This window comes from Elaeis guineensis, chromosome 8 (assembly GCF_000442705.2).
Source record: "Elaeis guineensis isolate ETL-2024a chromosome 8, EG11, whole genome shotgun sequence".
NCBI classification, from domain to species: domain Eukaryota; kingdom Viridiplantae; phylum Streptophyta; class Magnoliopsida; order Arecales; family Arecaceae; genus Elaeis; species Elaeis guineensis.
Genome location: NC_026000.2, coordinates 34,392,844 through 34,407,622, shown reverse-complemented (window position 1 = coordinate 34,407,622; position 14,779 = coordinate 34,392,844).

Below are 14,779 nucleotides of genomic sequence, written 5' to 3'. Positions count from 1 at the left end.
AAGAAGATCAACATGGCTCAGAGATGGAATAAGAGAAAGGGAAGCACCAATATATATATATATATATATATTATATATATATATATAATGGTACTGGCAGGGTTAAGAGGACTCAGGCCGATGTTGAACAGGAGTTGTTCCTTTAGAAGTTCGGAGAGGAGGGGGCTTAATAGGCCTCAAGCTTTTTGGAGGCTTCGAGGTCATCCCTTTCCAGGCTAGAAGTCCGACAGACGGAATCCCTCAAGAGCCCCAAGGGGGTAATCCCAGCTCCAAGGTCGGGCATCGAACATAGAAGAATCTCTCCTTCCAGTTGTGGATAAAAAGGGGCACTTTCAGCAACCCTTTCTACCGAACTGGGGGAGAAGTACCACCAGTCCTTCGCTGAGGGGTGACATTTGAAGGTGTAAAAATACCTAAACAGAGAAAGGGTTGGTTGACTTCGGCTAGGTGACAAAGGAAAGAAATCCTATCAAAAACCTAAAGGAGTTCGACTTACTGAGACTAGAGAAATATTCAAAAATGAAAGAGAGACGACAAAAGGTAGAAGTGGAAGCCGAAGTTCGACACGGAAGCCTCCTGGTACAGACAGAAGCAACCGGGAGGAGGGCGCTAGCCGGTCAGTGGCTCGGGAAGCTCCAGCTCGTACTCCGGAGAAACTCCATACTGAATCCTTATCAGTGAGAGTTCATCCGGAGTCAAAGAGCTGGGGATGGTGTCCGGTGCAAAGATCAGACGAGGTTCGGTCCTAACTATGGGTTCATCTATGGTACAAGGACTTTGGGGGACTGGGGCTGACGAACTCCTAGAACTGCTAGAAGAGGAGATATCAAAGAATTTTGGATCGAATGGAAGCCACAGAAATCCCAAAAAAAAAAATCAGGAAAATAGCAAACAAGCTCTCGAGGAAGCTAAACGAACGAATATGGAGAAGAAGAACAGAAAAATGACAAAAGTTCGGAACTAATCTAGGTTGGTCGAGGAGTGCAGGAAGATGGCAAGGATGATGGAAGTCAATCCGGAGGATGCCTAAGGCTAAGAAGACGCTAAAGGAAGCTGGAGCTCTCGGGAAGAGGAGGGGACCAAAGATTATCTCAGGCAAAGTGAAACCCCTGAAGGAAGAGGACGTGTTTAAATAACCCCCGGGGTCCGGCGCAATAATAATTGGATCTTCTCTGGCCGACCTATGCTCGTCGTGTGTCCCACTCACCATGGCAGGCACTGAAAATGGCTGACAGCTGATAAAATCATTATTGCACCTACCTAGAGCCATGCCCCAGCGAGAATTCGAAAAAATCTTTTCGGATCGTGTTGGTTTGAAAAGACTCCAGCACCAGCACGCCAGAACCAAAATATCTGGAAACCATCGAGTGCGGAATTCGAGAGAGGAACTTGACTGTGAGAATTTCTCTGTACTTCCTTCATTCAGAGCCCAACTCGAAAGTAGGGGGACTGGTGTTGGGTGTAAAATACCCCAGCCGAAGTTTGCAAAAGGCCGACCCTTCAGGGCTTTACTGGCTTCTACCTTGTGTGACGTCTTTCCGAACTCCCTCGACCATCTGGACTTCTCCGACAATGAGCTTCTCCATTCATCTACCGGGCCGCTCCAAACACTCTCTATGCTTCACTATCAGCCATCTCCTACAGTAATCAACTATTCTCGAATCTCTTCCGGACTTCTCCCAGCCACGATCAACTTTACTCCAACTTCTACCGCAAGCAGTCTACTCAAATTTCTACCGCAAGCAGTCTACTCGAACTTCTACCACAAGCAGTCTACTCCGAACTCCTACCGCAAGCAGTATACTCAAACTTCCACAGCGACGGTCTACTCCGACCTCTACTGTAAGCGAATTTCATTCGAGCTTCTACTGTAAATAAATTTCTTCCGAACTTCTATCACAGGCAGACTTCAGTCGAGCTCCTATAGTTGATGGATCTCAGACAAGCTTCCACAACGGGATAGGCTCCACCGGCCAGATCACTACTCCAGCTCCCACGACAACCGATCTTCAACCGAGCCTCTACAATAGGAGGCCTCCTTTAGCCTTCTGCAAGAACCAGACTCCGTCCGAACTTCCATAGTGATGGATTCGGACGAGCTTCTACAACAGATGAGCTCCAGCAACCGACTTCTACAACGGTCGATCGTCTCCAGTGTCTGCCGAACCTCCCGGCCATCAACCTTCAATGGCGTCAGCCGACTTCAACAATGCCATCCAGACTTCCAAGGATCCCCAGACTCCTCCAGCGAACGAACCTCCCAATGCCATCCAAAGTCCACCGCCAGTCGACCCTCCCCAGATTCTTTATGAAACCAGACTTCTCCTGCGATAATCTTCAGATGAGCTTCCACATCAGGCAAATCCCAACAAACTTCTCTAGCAATCGGACTCCTATCGGACTTCTTCAACAGCGATTCCTGTCCGAGCTTCTATAGCAGATCACTCCCGTCTGCAGCACCAACGGCACCAACAACGTTAACCCATCAACAACTTCAGAAACATCCGAGCTTCTCCCAAATTGCAGGGACAGAGAGTCATTCGCTCCATCAGACATCCAGCGAGCTTAGCCAACAGGTCGAACTCTCTGGCAAGTCACGACAATGGCCACTATCCCACTCCACTCTCTTAACAGATTCACATGATCCCACCACTCTCTGGCAAGTCGCAATAAGGACACCACTCCACTCTCCATAACAAACCCCATGTGGCTCTGAACAGTCCACTGACGCCACTACTCTCCACAACAAACTCTGTGCGGCCACGAACGGCCCACTACCAGCGGTTACGGATGTCACTATCAATCAGTTACGCTCCTCCATTATAAAAGGGACCCCCCAGATCGTTATTCTCTAAGCTCTCAACTCTATCTCAAAATTCTGCTAAAATTTTTCTCGAGCACTCCATTTCTATTGAAGCAGAGTACTGACTTGAGCATCGGAGGTCTTGTCGAGCACCCCAACTTATTTAGACTTCCTTGCAGGTTCCGACGGTGGCCGCGTCATCTCACTCCAGCTTCTCCATTTTGATGAAATTCTGCACCAACAATAACGTTTATCAAGCACAGTCGTTGTGTGCCATATGGTTGGTTGTCCACTTAACCAAGGAGTGTGGAGATACTGGTATGGCATACAGATGAGATTAAGGGTACATCTACACTGAACGTGATCGACTTGGAGCTATTTCTACTGTCAAGATTACTCCAATGGGATATGGGTATAACTGTCCCTCCGACCTGAGACCGTCATGGTGACTTGCAAGAACTCACTGACTTAGGCACTGGACTACCTGAATTTCTAATTCAGTGACGGAAGGCTGCTGGGTGTAGTCAAGTACTTGACTTGTCGGTGATGTGTCAAGATGGGATTGACCACTCCAATTCAGGAGCTTGTACAGTCGTGTTTCAATTTAGCAAAATCTTGACCAGGGTAGTCCTAGTGAGGAGTCACAGGATTTTGAGTTGAGCATGATTCGGATGATCTAATCAGGGTTGACAGTTTAATCCTGAGTCATCCTAAACACAGGGGTCAAAAGGGATGAATTATATAGTAACCATATTCATTAGGTTCTGAGTTTTGCGATTGTGATTATTTGATCTATCCAGATGTTGGGTACCATTGCTAGATGGTCACTTCGATTAGTATAGAATTGATTCCTATGCTACCGGCTTAGGTTCGAACTTGCGAGGTCACACACATTAGAGGTTCCTATCTGATCTGATGGTTGGTGAAGAGTTCTAATGCTCATGGACTATGAGTCCTACGTATCTGGAACTCTGTGATCGAGAATCAGGATTCTCTGATCATAAGTTCCACACATTTTGGGTACCGGGTCAAGAGTCCCACTGGTTTGGGACTCTTCGATCAAGGTTTCATATCGATAGACTTTGATATCTGATTGCCCATCGAATTTGGACTCAATATTTATGAGAGGTTTAATTATATTTGATCACTAATTAACTAATTTGATTGAGTAATTATTTTTGGATCAAGTCCAATTGAATTGGATTCAGTTGGGTTTGACCCGATTAGATTAAGTGTTGACCTAATCGTCGAAGTGGTTTGGTCCCTGATTTGATCATGGGTTGGACTTAGTCAATTTTGATTTGATTAGATTTTATTAAGCCTAATTAAGTTGATTTAATTTAGTCTAATTGTGCTTAACCTATTTTGATTAGGTTGGCTCAATTAGGTTCAAACCACCTTGACTTTTCTCCCTGCGCCACCTCACTTCTTCAACGCCCATTTGAATTCACGAGAAGCAACTTCTCATGAATTTTCTCCCACAGAAGGCATCTCACGTCCACACTTGTGTGCCAAATTTTGGATAAACTTGATTTGTTAGCCATTCAAATTCAAAGGGTGTTTGAATTTAAATGGATAACTTATCCCTTGCGCCTTCTTGCCTTATCCATCTTGTGCGCCAGTTATCATACACGAGAAAGAGTTTCTCATGAAATTTTCCATGCACAAGAGAAGCCATGCCTCTCTCTTCTCATGCATAGAGTGGATAGGAATGAGTTGGTTGGTATTTGAATTCAAATTCGATTTGAATTCAAATGAGCAACCACTTATCTTTATCCTCTCACGCAGTAAAAATGCTGCAAAGATGCGGTCTTGCATCATTTTAAAAAGGAGATAAGAGAGGGCATGCACACAGATGATAGAGAAAAAAGGGTGGCATGAGAGAGGATTTTGGCATGAGAAAAGAAAAGAAAAGAAGAGAAAAAGGAGAGAGAAGTGGGCACACTCTTTTCATGTGTACCCTAGGGTTTTGGCTTAGAGTTCGGGAAGTGAGAACGTGAGCTATGAGTGTCGTGAGCCCACCAAATTTTAGAGAGAGCATTAACAACCTCTCTACCATCTTTGCTGATGATCTAGAGTATCCAAAAAGTGCAGACATCGATCGAAGAAGTTCGATCAACATCGGCCATCAAAAAGGTACAGTCACGAACTAGCATTCGTAAGGAGCGATCAGATCGGAGCTTCGTGTGGACGATCTGTAGAGGCCAGACATGCTGTGTGACTGTGTAGCGATGATCAAACCCTTCCGATAGTGATCAGATTACGACGATCGACTACCCGCACAAAGATAATGTGTTCTGAACATATAACAGTAAATTATTTACTGTTCAAATTTGAATTTCAAATTTAAATGCATGCATGCTATATATCATATGTAGATCCTAGTGTAGGATAAATATATATTAATTAATTAGATTAATTAATAATTTTTACTGTAAAATAGTAATTTAAAAAAGTTTTAAAATTACCATTTTACCCCTGCCTAAAATTTCACTTCATGACATCCATGTAGGTGATCGGATCCTCGTCATTCTCATTGAGTTCAACAAGATCACCATCTCAGATCAAAAAATCATAATATCTGTCTGACTGATGTGGTACTCTATCGGATCTCCTTAAAGGTGCCTCAACAATGGGCTCTGAATTTGATCTAATCAAATTCAGTTCTATATTTTCATTTGTTTGTGTCGTCTCTCTACCAATTGAACTTCATTAAGCTCAACATTAGAGGTATCAGTTTCTTCATTAAGAAACTCTTTTTCTAAAAAGATTGTCTTATTGCTGACGAACAACTTTTATTCTTCAGTAAGGTAGAAATAATATCCTTTAGTTTCTTTTGGGTTCCCACAAAATAATATTATTGGACCTAGGTCCAAGCTTATGGTCTGTAAATATTTTACATAAGCTGGACAACCCCAAATCCTAAGGTGAGAGAGTTTCGACCTACATCTAGTCAATATCTCATATGGAGTTTTTATGATCAATTTGCTTAGAACATTGCTCAGAATATAGCATGCAGTCTCAAGTGTAAAATCCAAAAAAGAGATCTTTAGACTTGCAAAGCCCATTATGGACCGAACCATATCCAATAGGATTCGATTCCTCCTTTCTGACACCCCATTATGCTGTGGTGTCCTTGAAAGATCCATTATGAGAGAATCTCATTCTCTCTTAGATATGTCAAAAACTCATTGAAAAGATATTCACCTTCTCGATCTGATCAAAAAATTTTAATACTCTTTTCAGTTTATTTTTCTACCTCATTATGGAATCATTTGAATATTTCAAATGATTCAGACTTGTGCTTCATAAGGTAGACATACCCATACCTCAATAGGTCATCAGTAAATTCATGAATAGTAATACCCTTCTCTGGCTCCTATGTTCATAGATCCACATACATCACTATGTATTAGACCTAGAACAACACTGGCTCGTTCACCTTTCAGTAAAGGGTGACTTGATCATCTTTCCAAAAAGACAGGACTCATAGATTGACAATAATTCATAATCATTGATATGAAGATTTTTTTTTAATTAATCTGTTTATCTTATTCTTATTTATATGATCGAGCTTACAATGCCAAAGATAGGTATCCATGACATTATCTATTCTAGGGCATTTGTTCGATGTGTACGTTACACTAATAGGTTGTGATAATATGTAAATACCATGTTTCAATTATCCATGCATAATTGTGACACCATTCATAATGATATCACTATAATTTTTGTTTAAAAAAAAATTATAACCATCCTTGGCGAAAAGACCTATGGAAATAAATTCATAAGAAAGATGGACAATAATGACAGTCATCTAAAATAATGACATTTGAATTCAGAGCAAGTTAAACTTTCAATAGCTAGAACTGGAACAGCTCTTCCATCTCTAATATTCTAGAATCATTTGCTTTCTCAAATTTTCTACTAACCTGAAGTCCCTACAATGAATTATAGATATAAATTAGACTTTTGACATCCAACATCCAGATAGTAGTATCACAGATAGAGAAATTACAAGGTATTATCATACAATTATCTTGTGCAGTAATTTTTTGCTAATTTCTCTTTCTAGACCTATCCATTTTTGCTTGACTCTGGTCTATCTTAGATGCTTAGGATCAGCATAGTAATTTTGCACCTTGCATTTTCTTCTTCTCTCAGAGGACCTATACTCGAATGAGGATAAATCCTCAATATATCAAAAGACTTGTTTAACATTTGAAGCATCTCATTCAGTTGAGCATCAACAAATTCATAACTAAACTCGTCACTCATAGCAACTCTCATTATACAATATACTATCATGGAGTCATTGAGCCACTTTTGATAAGTGTCTCTAACCATCGCATCAGCATTGAAAGCTGGTACTTCAGATGCTAGACGCGTAATCACATATAGGATCCTCTCATACTCGATAACTATTTTCAATTTTCGATATCAATTATCGAAATTGGTCCCATAAATTTATCACTGTCCAACATGAAGCGGAGCGATAAACTTCTAGCCATCACTGAAAAAAAAAATAAAAGATCTATTAGTATATGAATTATTTAATTATAAAAATTTAGATTTTAGTCTAAAGTTCTTTCACTATTTTATATGAATTGATAGCTTTTTCTCTAATTTTAGGAATTACTTTAATTTCTTAGCGAGTACTAGAATCCACACAAACTGTACACAAGCCCGACTATGACCGATCAATTCATATGCATCTATGGATAGTTCTTAATCAATTATTTCTCTAAATAATTTTTAGTAATTAATTTTACCCCAAATTTTATTCCAGTAGGCTAGGACCTCCACTAAAGTCCTGATTAAGTCCAACCATTAACATGACCATACTCAGCCCATCTAACTAACAAATGATAAGGCTGATTATGGTCGGTCAATCTAACCACCCATCAGAGAGACACGACTGAGCCATCATATAATGAATGATAATTTCAATATCCAAATAAACATAAGGCTATAGGTCTGCAATGCTTACTTAAACTATTGGATCCATTATCATCCACTTTAATGGGAGGTTATGATCTAGTTATCTCCATAACTAGCTTATTTTATGGACCTAATAATTTAGAAGATTTGATTTGAAAGTAACTGGCCGATGAGTCTTAAATCCTCCACTGACTTCATCAAGTTATTGAATTGGACTAGAGACAAGCTGGTCAAAAGGGTATCTAATTCAGTCAAATGATTTAATGATTTGAGAATAAGAGAAGAGATTAATCGGTAAGTCATAAATCCTCCACTGACTTCACCAAGTCATGAAGAGGACAAGAGAGAAGCTTGATCAAGATACACCTAAATCAGTCGTACTGATTTATCTTAATGGCATGGGTCAGCTTGAATTAATTAGTGATCTAATCAAAATATAATGTACCGTATTAGTCAAGTAAGTGAGATCAGTGGGAAGGTCTACCTCGACTTGCCTTAGACACCATCAAATGATCAGATAAGCGGACTACCAATTAAAAACCACCGATCATATTACCAGGCAATATTACAATTTATCTTAGACACCAATTGATTGATTTGTTTCGATTTGGTCCAGCAAAAGACTCAGAAACAACTATTGAGCCACAATCAGGTTCATTTGGTATGGTAAAAATATGAACTTGATAAAGCTACAACTATTGAGGTTGATTTTAGAGAAATTCTGATCTAATCTAACTCAACTTTTGATTAGATTTAATCAATTTCTCTAATTGATCCATATTTATTTCTAGCCTTAGGTCTAACCCAGTTAGAAGACCTAATTTGTGCTAACCCATGATCCATCGATTTATGAGGTATCTTAATCATCTTTCAATTCTCAAATCTAGATTACTTAATTCCAAATTAAGTGTGTGAAATGTTGTTTCAGTCTGTAGAACTATTCTATTAAATTTTAAGTGAAACAACATCATATATCATACAATTTTGAGATCCTAAAATCTAATTTTTAGTCTTATATTAATAATTAAATATGTAAAATTTGATCTAAATTACTTATTACATCACATGCATCATAGTATAATTTAGATCTCTACCAACTACATCATATGTAAACTACAATTCAGATCTTAAAATAATTTTTGTATCTGAATTAATTTATTAAAATTATAATAAATTATAATTATTTTAGATTTAATCTAAATATATTTATAATTAAAATAATTTTAAATTTTTTATTATTTTTTTTATGAGACTTGATCATAGTGGCACTCCTACACGTCATAAAGAACCCATCGAATGGGCAAGAGAGGACTCAATCCCTGCTTCCTCTTATGATCGGAGGCCTGGTGATCATTGCAATTCAAGCACTGAGCTAAGATCTGAAATCTAATTTTAAAAATGAATTGTATCTACATATGCAATAATAAAAAATTCAGGCGTGCACTGAACATGATCATATCATGCATGTTATGTATCCAATCTAATTAGATCAATGCATCAGATTAATTTTAGATAAATTTCATATAAATTTAGATCTAAATTTATTTTTACATAGCATATAAAATACTTAAATTAGATTTAAAATCTTATAGAAAAATAATTCAAACACACACATGAATGTATAGAAATTAAAATTCTGATTAGACCTGATTTTGCATTGTGCAGATTTTCGCTTAAAATCAGATCTGAAAATCTGTCAAAAAAGATTCAATTTAGATTTTAATTAAGTCTAACTTCTAACCCAAAATAATATCATAAAATTTTATTAAAATAAATTTAAAATAGATTTTAATTTGGTTGTTATTTCAGTAAAAATTGCATCAAAAAATTCTGTTATAACAGATTTATAACTAACTTCAATCAACCATTGATTAGGTTCTTGAAATCTGATCAAAATTAGATCAAATAATTTTTTTCTTAATAGGTCTAAATCATATGTAATGTCTTACATAAAAATCTGATCATATATCTCATATAAAATATCATAAAAAATTAACTATATATAGTATGTATCAATTCTTCTCTGATACCAATTGAAGGGAAAGTATCCATCTGATGGATCGTCAGGATGTATTTAAAAAATTTTCTATTCTAAATCATACATAATAATTATAGATTTCTTGATTATAGCAGAATAGGATCAAATCTTTAGAGGTTGCTTGAATCTGATGCCTCGCGAGGCCTGAAATCATAGGCCCTCACTTCGCATGCACGTCAGGTTCTGTAGGGAAGAGGGATGATCCTTTTTGCACCAATCCTTCAAAAGAAGCAAAGAGGAGGGAGGAGATCTAATCTCATGCCTTGGGATTTTCTTGGATGAGACCTTTCATGCCAAGAAGAAGACTCCAATAGAGATGACCCAAGAAGGGAAGATGCCCACTTTTTCTCATGGTATTTATTATTTATCGTACAAATTCTTTTTTCCCCTTTTTTTACCATGTAATAGAGCTCCATCTCTTATAGATATGGCATCCTATATGTGATCATGTCCCAACCAAATTAGGAGACCCAAGTGAGAAGGATTCCTAATTAAATAGGAATCCTACAGCCAAAGGAGAGCCCCAACAACCTTTCACTTGAGACCTTCATGCGTGTGCTCTTCTGGGCTAAAAAAATCACTGCCCTTCTCCTCTTTGTCGCCTCCTTATGAGAGAGAGTCTCAGGTACATGGGACTCTTTGGTTTCAAACTAAATGGACTCAGATTTGACTCATTTTGGATCCGATTCAAATACGATTCGAACCAGATTTGAATTGCTTGTCAATCCTAATCTAATTAGGATTTTGATCAAATCTAACTTAAAATTTTAATCTAATTAATTTTTAATTAAATTTAATCTAATCTAAATTAATTAGGTTTAAATTAACTCTCTCATAAATCTCTTGGATCATTGATCATATTAACATTATCTCCAAAATTAAACTTAACCTCATGTCTAGTACTCGCTAGATATAGTAACTTATTTAATCCCATATGACCTCTAACTTAATTCTTAATTAAGCTAATCTATTTATTCAATCAAGTCATGTACTTTCAAATTGAACTCATAGACTTGGATCAACTCTTTCCTACATTACTTGACTTTGTGTGTGACTCTATAGGTTCGAACACTAAGCGACAGTATGGAACATTTTCTGTACTAATCAAGTTATCATTTAGCATTGATTTTTGATGTTCAGATAGGTCAATATATATAAGACAATATTCAAGAACCAATGTATATGGTTACTACATAATTCATCTTTTGACTCTAAATGCTCAAGGACAATCTAGGGTTTAATTGTCAACCTGAAAAGAGTTATCCACATTGTATTTCAATATTTCAAATCCATCACATGGATTATCTGAGCCTAGATTTACTAAATTGAAATACAATGATGCATTATCTCCTATAATCTAGAGGCATCAATCCATCTTGATCGACATATAGATTTCGTAAGTACTTGACTGTACCCAGTAGCCTTCCGTCACTGCATTAGAAATACAGATAGTCCATACCAAAGCACAGTGAGTTGCTTGTAAGTTACTATGGTGATCACAGATCTGAGAGATACTTATGTCATATGTTTCACGAGCTGCTCTTGATAGCAGAGCACTCGAAGGTGAGTTACTTGTTCAATGATGATGTACCCCTATATCTCACCTGTATGCCATACCAGTATCTCTATACTTTTTGTTACAAGGATAACCAACCCATATGAAACAAATGACCTATACTTGATAAACGTCATCATCTCTTAATGATGTATCATTTGGTCATGAACATATTTAAAAATTATTCGATAAATCATCCTTTATCGATTGCCATATAGTTCTAAGGACTTCATCACAATATATGACTTCATATAAGGAAGATGTACACATTGTGATAAAAATATCAAATAATTTTTATTAATTTATAATTTATATATAATTGTAAAGAGCATAATTATCAAACGATTAGCTTTAAGATATATTTCTTAACAACTCTCACTTGGACTAAAGCCAATTGGCACAGTATCTAATATCCATCTTCCATTTGTATTCGTCAAACTCTTTGATTTCAGGACTTTGGTAAATGGATCGATCAAATTTTTTTTCTGTTGATATTCTGAAGCTCGACATCACCTCGATCCATGATCTTTCAGACCAGATGGTAGCGGTGCAAAATATATTTGGTGTGCTGATGAGAATTCGATTCTTTCGCTTGAGCTATGGCTCCAGTGTTATCGTAGTACAGCAGAACAAGACCATCAAGGAGGGTGCCACTCCAAGCTCGCTGATAACTTTTGCAATCAGATAGCTTCTTTCACAGCACCGGATGTCGTAATATATTTTGCCTCACAAGTTGAGTCAGCTATGGTATATTGTTTGAAACTTTTTCAGTAGATTGCTGCTCCATTAGGATAAATATATAACCTAACACGCTCTTGCTATTATCATGATTTGACTGAAAATGAATCAGTATATCTCATAAGTTTTAAGTCAGTATCTCTATAGATAAGCCATTGATTTTAGTATTTTTTAAATATTTAAGATTGTCTTTATAACCTTTCAATGGTTCTCATCCTGATCAGACTGGTACCTACACTATCCCTAGTGAGTGTGCCATATCTGATCTCATACATATCATGACGTATATGATAGATCCACTATCGAAGCATATGAGATTCTACTCATAACTCTCTCTCTTATGAGTTGTCGAATAATCTTTCTTAGAGAAAGTAATTTCATGGCCTATGGAAGATAGTATTTTTCAATTTTCATGCTGAATCGTTTTAGTATAGTATCGATGTATGTAGTGTTGAGAATATGTCCCAAAGCCAATCGTCAGCCTGTTGACAGTTGAGCACCTTATATTGTAATTGATTTGTTAATAATAAATATATTTTTAGCATTTTCATCATAAATTTTCATCTTCTAATGAACTCAGTTGTTGTGATGAAATCTTTAGACTATTTAGGTTCGATAAGAGAAATTTATCAATTAGTCTTTAAACTGTTCACGACCAAATGATAGGCTGTTAATAAGGACGACAGCTTCTATCGAGCATAGGTCGCTGTAGGCCATATGGGTTGGTTGTCCTCTTAACCAAGGAGTATGAAGACGCTGGTATGACATACTAGTGAGATGTAAGGGTACATCATCATTGAATGTGACCAACTCTAGAGCATTCTGCTGTCGAAAATGTCTCTGATGGGATATAGGTATAAGTGTCCCTTAGACCTGAGATCACCTCAGTGACTTGCAAGCAACTCACTGTGCTTTGGTACTGGACTAACTGAATTTTTAATTCAGTGACGAAAGACTTCTGGGCACAGTCAAGTACTTACGAAGTCGAAGTGTGATCAAGATGGGATTAACCACTCCAAGAGTTGGAGAAGAATGAGTCATTGTATTTCAATTTAGCAAAACCTTGGCCAGGATAATCTATCAGATGGATTTGATATTTTGAAATACAATGTGGATAACCTGATCAGAGTTGACAGTTGAACTCTGAGGTGTCCTATGAGCATTTTGATCAAGGGGATGAATTATATTAAACTATATCCACATGGATTCTAATGATGTTGTTCTACATATTCGACCTATCCGATCGTCGGGTACCATTGCTAGATGGTCACTTCAATTGGTACAGAAATTTATTTCTATGCTACCGATTTAGGTTCGACCTATGAGGTCACACACATTAGAGTTCACTATCCGATTGGATGTTGATCAATGATTAAGAATCATTCTAGGGTTAAATGATTAAGAATCATTCTAGGGTTAAACGATTAAGAATCATTCTAGTATTAAATGATCAATACGATTGATATTTAACCTAGTGCAAGTGTTGCAGGAGGATCGATTAGCAATTTGATTGCTAATTAACTTAATTTGATTAAGCTAATAGACTGAGATTAAGTCTAATTAAATATAATTTAATTAGATTTAGTTTGAACTTGATTGGATCAAGTCTAATTGATTTATTGGATAAGCCAAGTGCAAGAAAAAACTAGTCCTAGTTCAATTAGGACTGGGGTCAACCTAATTTCTAATTTGATTAAAAAATTAAATCAAATTTAAATCTAATTTAATCTGATAAAATTAAATTTTTAATTGATTTAAGATATATTTTAATTAGATTGATTTGATTTTAGTTTAATTTGGTTTGAGAAATCAAATTTGAGCAAGTCATAGATTGAACCCTAGTAAGACTAGGATTCAACCTTGCACCACCTTAGCCCCCACACCCACTCTCTCTTATTTTATGTGACAAAACCTTCTCTCCCAAGCTTTCATGCATGCCCAAAGCTTTTCACTCTTTTTCTCTTACATGGAATGTGGTTGTGGACCAAGTTAAAGTAGGAATTAGTTTGGATTTCAAATTCTATGAGATAGAATTTTAGGAAACCAAAACTCTTTTTTTATGGCACCGATTTTAGCCAATTTTTTTTTGAGATTTTTTTGAGTTTTATGGCACATATTGTGTGCCTTTTGCTGATAGTCCATGATAGAAAAAGGAGGGGGAACCAAGAGTTGGGCACCCCTTGTCTTGCCCTGTTTGAATTTTTCTTGACTAGGTATTTGACCTAAAAAATGATTCTTTATATATCTTGATTTAAGATGAATTTTTTTAAAAATTTTTATAGATTATAGAAAATTGAGAGACCTTTGGGGTGTGTAAAAATTAGGAAGAAAGAGTGTTGGGGCGTAGAGATATAATAGACACTAAACTAAGTGTCTGGGTTAGAGCAAAGAGAAGAAGAAGAGGGTCTTCTTCTAGGGTTGCTGAGTTCACCTCTTTCCTTCCTCCATTTGTGAGTTTCTGAGAGTATCTCATATCTAAAACTTCTTCTCCTATTTTTCATCTTTGAAAGAGTCCAAATCAAGAAGAAGGAGGCATCTGAACGACCATCGAAGAAGGATCAGCACAGTACTAGCATACTGTGCTGATTTCCTAGATCAGAACTTCTGATCATGATTCGTGGGCTCGTGTGGATGACTCCTAGAGGTCGGATGCATGTGTGGCTTGCAATATCATCCTCAAGCCCAGATCAGCAAAGTTAGAATG